The sequence below is a fragment of the Eriocheir sinensis genome, chromosome 54 (assembly GCF_024679095.1).
Source record: "Eriocheir sinensis breed Jianghai 21 chromosome 54, ASM2467909v1, whole genome shotgun sequence".
NCBI lineage: Eukaryota > Metazoa > Arthropoda > Malacostraca > Decapoda > Varunidae > Eriocheir > Eriocheir sinensis.
In genome coordinates, this window is record NC_066562.1 from 4,127,132 (window position 1) to 4,134,631 (window position 7,500).

Consider the following 7,500-nt stretch of genomic DNA (forward strand, 5'->3'; position numbering starts at 1 on the left):
TATCACAAGCTCTCCCTTCCTCGGCCATTCCCTTCACCCATATCACAAGCTCTCCCTTCCTCTGCCATTCCCTTTACCCATATCACAAGCTCTCCTTTCCTCGGCCATTCCCTTCATCCATATCACAAGCTCTCCTTTCCTCGGCCGTTCCCTTTACTCATATCACAAGCTCTCCTTTCGTCGGCCGTTCCCTTTACCCATATCACAAGCTCTCCCTTCCTCTGCCATTCCCTTCACCCATATCACAAACTCTCCCTCCCTCGGCCATTCCCTTCACCCATATCACAAACTCTCCCTCCCTCGGCCATTCCCTTCACCCATATCACAAGCTCTCCCTTCCTCGGCCGTTCCCTTTACCCATATCACAAGCTCTCCCTTCCTCCGCCATTCCCTTCACCCATATCACAAGCTCTCCCTTCCTCGGCCACACCCTTCAGATCAATTTCAACAGTATCACTCACCCAGACGCCGTTCCCCACGAGCATTCTATGAACCACTTATACGGGCTAGCGGCTCCACCCAGCATATTAATTTACCCTCTGTTAGTAGTAGTATGGTGCAAATAGGCCAAGAAAAGGCAATTAGAGGTTAAGTATGTGGAATTCAAAGAAGGCGAAAGATTGCTTAGAAGATGACGTTGTTTTTTGAGTTGGTAGTAATAGAATTTTTTTAGTTACGAAGAACTTGGAAAATTACTTAAACAGACAAAGAGAAAAATAAACAGAGATACAGACAGACAGAAGGAAGCAGACAGACAGACAAGTAAATAGAGAGACAGACAGACAGAGAAGGAAACTGAGACACAGACAAAAAAATATAAAGACAGACAGACAAATAGACAGAAACAGACAAAATAACCGCTTCACAGACCGACAGATAATTAGACAGAGACAGGGAGGCAGACAGAAGGGGACAATATATAGATAAACAGACAGAGATAGACACAGACAGACAGACAGACAGACAGACAGACAGACAGACAGACAAGGTACAAAGAATACAATAAAAGAAGATTAACTACATTTTTTTTTTTACCCTCTCTTTCAATTTCTTCTTTTTTTTTTTCATTACTGATTAAAATTTAGTGAGTATTTTTATTTCTCTCTCTCTACATATTATTATTTTTTCTTTTTTATTTGCATACATAATTTTTTTTCTTTTATTTTATTTCTTCCTTTTTCTTTCCTTCTCCCTCTCTTATTTCCTTTCCCCTTTTATTTTTTTATTTTCATCTCCCTTTTACAGCTTTCTAATTATTTTCTTTCCTTTCTCTTTATTTCTCTCTCTTCCTCTTTTATTTCCTTCCCTTTATTCCCTTTCATTATATTTCCTTTCCATCTCCTTCCATCTCCTCTCCTCTCCTTTCCTTCTCCATTCCTTCCTTTCCATCTCCTTTACTTCCTTCTCTTCCCTTTCCTTCCTTTTCCTCCCCTTTCCTTCGTTTTCATCTCCTTTCCTTCCTTCCTTCCTTCTCATCTCCTTTCCTTCTATTTCCTTTCTTTTCCTTTATTTCCTTTCCTTCCTTTTGACTTCCTTCTCTTCCATTTTCTTTCCTTCCTTTTCATCTCCTTTCATTTCATTTCCTTTCCTTTTCACTCCTTTCCACAACTTATAATTACCTGCTTATCCTTTTCTCTCTCTCTCTCTCTCTCTCTCTCTCTCTCTCTCTCTCTCTCTCTCTCACAAACACACCTTTTCCACCTGCCTCCCCACGTGCACCTGTTGGCAATCAGAGCGACAGGTAATTAGCGGATCTCACCTGTTGCTCACCTAATTAACTCTCCTTCCCTCCCCTCTCCTCCCTGACCTTCATACCTGCCTTTCCAGTTTATTCCCACGCTCATTAAGGTAAAGCCAGGTGTAGTAGTAGTAGTAGTAGTAGTAGAAGTAGTAGTAGTAGTCATGGTAATAGTAGTAGTAGTGATGGTAGTAACTTATTTTATCGCCTCATTAATTAAGGCTACAGGTAACACAGGTGAGGTAGTTTTACAGGTGTTTTAACAGGTGACAGCTAATTAAGTTACATGCTGTTACGATGCTTGTAAAAAAGAAAGAAAAAACAACAGCAGCTAAAATGACGAGTGGATGGAAGAGGCTGCGAGGAACCTGTAGTGAAAGTGAGTCTGTTTTATTAGTGAAAGTGAGTGTTTTATTAGTGAAAGTGAGTCTGTTTTATTAGTGAAAGTGAGTCTGTTTTATTAGTGAAAGTGAGTCTGTTTTATTAGTGAAAGTGAGTCTGTTTTATTAGTGAAAGTGAGTCTGTTTTATTAGTGAAAGTGAGTCTGTTTTATTAGTGAAAGTGAGTGTTTTATTAGTGAAAGTGAGTGTTTTATTAGTGAAAGTGAGTGTTTTATTAGTGAAAGTGAGTGTTTTATTAGTGAAAGTGAGTGTGTTATTAGTGAAAGTGAGTGTTTTATTAGTGAAAGTGAGTCTGTTTTATTAGTGAAAGTGAGTGTTTTATTAGTGAAAGTGAGTGTTTTATTAGTGAAAGTGAGTGTTTTATTAGTGAAAGTGAGTGTTTTATTAGTGAAAGTGATTCCGTTTTATTAGTGAAAGTGAGTGTTTTATTAGTGAAAGTGAGTGTTTTATTAGTGAAAGTGTTTTATTAGTGAAAGAATATTTTATTAGTGAAAGTGAGTGTTTTATTAGTGAAAGTGAGTGTTTTATTAGTGAAAGTGAGTCTGTTTTATTAGTGAAAGTGAGTGTTTTATTAGTGAAAGAGTGTTTTATTAGTGAAAGTGAGTCTGTTTTATTAGTGAAAGTGATTCCGTTTTATTAGTGAAAGTGATTCTGCTTATTAGTGAGTAAAGTGAAGTTTGTTTTTACTATAGTCTGCGAGATTGACGGAAACAATAGAACTCACTTTATTTGGACAGGTGTTAAAGTCACACCTGTTGCTATATATATTTCCTGCTTGATTGAAAGTTACCAGTGATTACACCTGAGAAATAGATAGGTAACAATAGTCTTTCGCGTGTTGCTATTGCTCTTTCTGTATGAATTATCGAGTTACTGATTATTACACCTGAGAAAAATGGACAGGTAGTTATATTCTTCTACCTGTTGATTCTGTTTTTTTTCTGCGTGAATTAGCGACATAACTAAAATAACACCTGAGATATGGACAGGTGACAATCTTTCGTCTTTGGCCCTTATCAAACATTACAAATAATTACACCTCAAAAATTCACAGGTGCGTTATTAAGAGTTACTAATAATTACACCTGAGAAATTCACAGGTAACTAATCTTTCACCTGTTGCTATTTCCGGCTTAAATAAACTTGTTACCAATTACTACACCTGAGAAATAGACAGGTGACAACTTCTTGCTACCTGTTGCTTTATTTTGCGTGAATAAGAGACGTACTTCATTTGCTTTATATGTACGTCCAGTAAAGGGAGATGAAAGAGGAGGGAAAGAGGAAAGTGAGAGAGAAGAGAAGGAAAGGGAGGAAAGAGGAATAAAGGGGAAGGAAGAAGGGAGTCAAGGGAGATGAAAGAGGAGGGAAAGAGGAAAGTGAGAGAGAAGAGAAGGAAAGGGAGGAAAGAGGAATAAAGGGGAAGGAAGAAGGGAGTCAAGGGAGATGAAAGAGGAGGGAAAGAGGAAAGTGAGAGAGAAGAGAAGGAAAGGGAGGAAAGAGGAATAAAGGGGAAGGAAGAAGGGAGTCAAAGGAGATGAAAGAAGAGGAAAAGAAGAAAGGGAAGAGAGAAAAGGAGAGAAGAAAGGAAAAGGGAAAGTAAGAGAAGAAGAACAAAAGGGAAGGGGACCGAAGGAAGTAAAGGAGAGGGAAAAAAATCTCACTATGGACAAAATAAAGCAACAATTGGATAAACTCTTACCTTTGTTGCAAGTGAAAGATTAAGTTGGTGGGCGTGATCTTGCAGAATAATGTGGGTTTCTTATAATCTTGATACTAGGAGACTTTTTTTTCTTGCAGTCGTTGTTTCAGTTCAATGTTCAGTTTATTCCTTTAGTCTACGCAAGCAAGAGAGATGAAAGAGTAAGCTCGAGTGTGTATTCTTGCAGTACGATGTTGGACAAGTTTATTATTTCTTTATTATACTTTCATTTAAATTGCCATCACTAGATTTTTTGCCTTTTCAATTTCCACTCTACTTTCTTTTATTAATGTTACTTTTTTTGTGTCTGATAAGTAGTCACACACACACACACAGGTAGTACACACGCACGCACACACAGAAGTAGCCACACAGGATTAATTCTTGTATAAGTCTTGTATAAACTTTTCTTAATCTCTTCTTCCTCTTGCTCTCTCTTCTTTTTTCTCTTCCTCTTCTTATCTCTCACTCTCTTTCGCTCACTCCAAATGTTAAGTCACTGATGCGAACTTGTGTGTGAGCGAGCGAGTGAGCGAGCGAGTGAGTGAGTTCCCTTTCTTTTTCTTTCTTTCCTTTCCTTTTTATCTTCTCTCCCACACTCTCATCTTCATATGCCCAAGTCAGTGATGCGAACTTGTGAGTGAGTGAGTGAATGAGTGAGTGAGTGAGTGAATGAGTGAGTGAGTGAATGAGTGAGAAAGTGAGTGCGTGAGTAAGTTAGTTCCCTTGCTCTTTCTGTCTTTCTCTTCTTCTCTTACTTCGTTTATCCAAGTCACTGATGCGAGTTAGTGAGAGCGAGTGAGTGAGTGAGTGAGAGAGGGGGGCCAGCACACCCTCCCCTCACGGCTCTCCCAAACACACTGAACCGAGCCAACCACCTGCCAGCATGTTCCCCTCACTCCCCTCTCCCTTCCCTCTCCCTCCCCTCTTCTCTCCCCTCACTCCCTCTCTCTCTCTCTATCTCTTAACCCTTACCCTCTCCCTCCTTCTCCCTCCCCTCACATGTCTTACCTCTCCCCTCTTCTCCTCTCTTCTTTCCTCCTCCTCTCCCCTCCTCCTCTCCCCTCTTCTCCCCTCCTCCTCTCCCCTCTTCTCCCCTCCTCCTCTCCCTCACTTACCTTTTCTTACCTGCCTATATCCCTTTTCTTGCCTCGATTTGTGTGTGTGTGTGTGTGTGTGTGTGTGTGTGTGTGTGTGTGTGTGTGTGTGTGTGTGTGTGTGTGTGTGTGTGTGTCCCTCCCTCCACCATCACCCCTATTGACTTCTTCCCTCCTCCTCCTCCTCCTCCTCCTCCTCCTCCTCCTCCTCCTTTCTCACTCTCTCTCTCTCTCTCTCTCTCTCTCTCTCTCTCTCTCTCTCTCTCTCTCTCTCTCTCCTTCTCTCCTCCTTTCCTTCCTCTTCCTCCTCTTCCTCTTATTCCGCTTTTCCTCACTATACGTTCCCTCCTCTCCTCCTCCCTCTCCCTCCCCTCTCCCTCCCTCTCTCCCCTCTCCCTCATTTCATTAGCTTACCCTCACAGCTGGCCTCTAATATCCCTCTCATTGCATTCCTCTCATTCTCTTCTCTTCTCATCTTCTTTTCATCTATTTTTAGGGATGACTAACACACACAAAAAAAAAATAATAATAAAATAAGATAAATAAATAAATAAACACATAGGATTATTTTTTGTCTAAGTCTTGTATCAACTCTTCCTACTCTCCTATTTCTTTCTTTTCTTTTCTTTTTATCTTTCTCCTCTTTCCTCTCTTCACTTCCTCCTCCTTCTCCTCTATTCTGCAAGCAAAATAAGTCATACGGTCATTTGTTGTTGTTTCTTGTTAGTGGGTTTTTTTTTTTTTTTTTTTGTACGTGTTGCCTATAGCGCCGGTAGGGCTGTCTTGAGGGGCCTCTTGAGCGACCCCAGTCCGTTAGTGGCGCAGGCGAATTTTTTTTATAGTGGGTGCCGTGATGTGTGACTCTTGCCCGGCCCATGTTGCTCCCCGGTGCTCCTCGTGTTCCTAAACCTTTCGGAGCCCAAACTCACATATTCATCAAGGCTTTCGTAGGAGTTTGAGGCATTTCCAGGGGTACTTTAATGGCCCTGGTGGTAGTTTGACCCTTTTCTGAACCATGAACCTAAAGAAACACATATTTAACAAGGCTTTCGTAGGAGTTTGGGGCATTTCCAGGGGTAGTTTAATGGTCCTGTGGGAGTCTGACCCTTCCTCTGCATCGTGAACCTAAAAATCCACATATTTAACAAGGCTTTCGTAGAAGTTTGGGGCATTTCCAAGGGTAGTTTAATGGCCCTGGTGGTAGTCTGACCCTTCCTCTGTATCGTGAACCTAAAAATCCACATATTTAACAAGGCTTTCGTAGAAGTTTGGGGCATTTCCAAGGGTAGTTTAATGGCCCTGGTGGTAGTCTGACCCTTCCTCTGTACCATGAACCTAAAAAAACACTCTTGAGGACCCGACTGATCTCTTTTTTGGCCTTTGGAAATAGTTGGTGATAATGGTGGTGGTAGTGGTGGTGGTGGTGGTAATGGTGGTGGTGGTGATGGTAATGGTGAAGGTGGTGGTGATTGTGGTGGTGGTGATTGTGGTGGTGGTGGTGGTGATTGTGGTGGTGGTGATTGTGGTGGTGGTGGTGGTGGTGGTGGTGGTGAGGGTGTCGAGCCAGCATACCCCCATCGGCTCCCCCCAGTCTCAAGGCGCTCATTAATAGACCAAACCAAGGGGGGAGGGAAGGGGAGGACAGGTGAAGGGAAGGGAAAGGGAGCAAATGGAAGGGAGAGGAGTGTTAAGGGAAGGGGAGAAGAAAGGGAATGAGAATGGAAACGCCTAGAGGAGAGAAATGGGAAGAGAGGGAGGGAGGGAGAAAGGTTTTGAATGGAGGAAAGAAGAGGGGGGAGGAAAAGGGAAGAGAGGAAGGGAGGGAGAAAGGTTTTGAATGGAGGAAAGAAGAGGGGAGAGGAAAAGGGAAGAGAGGGAATGGGAAAGGGGAAAAGGAGGAAGGAAGAGTGGAGTAAAGGCAGAATATGAGGAGAGGAAGAAGAAAGGTTGCAAAGGGAGGAAAAAGGAAGGAAAAAGAGAGGGAATGGGAAAGGGAAAAAAGGGAAGGAAGAGGAAAAAGAAATGATTGAAGGAAAGATAGAAAAAAAATGGAGGAAAGAGGGAGAAAAAAAAAAGAGGGAAGAAAGAGAAAAAGTGGAAGGAAGAGGAAAAAGAAATGATTGAAGGAAAGATGGAAAAAAATGGAGGAAAGAGGGAGGAAAAAAAAGAGGGAAGAAAGAGAAAAAGTGGAAGGAAGAGGAAAAAGAAATGATTGAAGGAAAGATAGAAAAAAATGGAGGAAAGGGGGAGGAAAAAAAAAGAGGGAAGAAAGAGAAAAAGTGGAAGGAAGAGGAAAAAGAAAAGATGATTGAAGGAAAGATGGAAAAAAAGAGAAAGGAGAAAGAAAGAAGGAAGAGAAGAATGAGAAAAGGGAAAAAGTTGAAGGAAAAGAAGGAAAAAAAGGATGATTGAAGGAAAAATGGAAAAAAAGAGAAAGGAGAAAGCAAGAAAGAAGAGAAGAAATGGGAAAGGGAAAAAGAGGAAGGAAGAGGAAAAAGAAAAGATGATTGAAGGGAAGATGGAAAAAAAGAAGAAGGAGAAAGGAAATGAAGGAAAGAGGGA

At 41.4% G+C, this 7,500-nt stretch overlaps 1 protein-coding gene across 2 annotated transcripts in view; it reads right to left on the reverse strand.

Annotated features, from left to right (window-relative positions):
- LOC126983566 (uncharacterized) overlaps positions 1 to 4,692 on the reverse strand; it is a 31,001-nt gene extending 26,309 nt beyond the window's left edge. The window contains exons 1-2 of one of the 2 annotated variants that reach the window (XM_050836364.1): positions 4,600 to 4,692; positions 3,842 to 3,977 (exon numbers count right to left, since the gene is read on the reverse strand). The gene's annotated coding sequence lies outside the window, so the exon portion shown is untranslated. Of the gene's footprint in view, positions 1 to 3,841 lie in introns of both variants that reach the window. The other variant, XM_050836363.1, reaches the window with a different exon arrangement.
- Between the last annotated feature and the right edge of the window lie 2,808 nt (positions 4,693 to 7,500).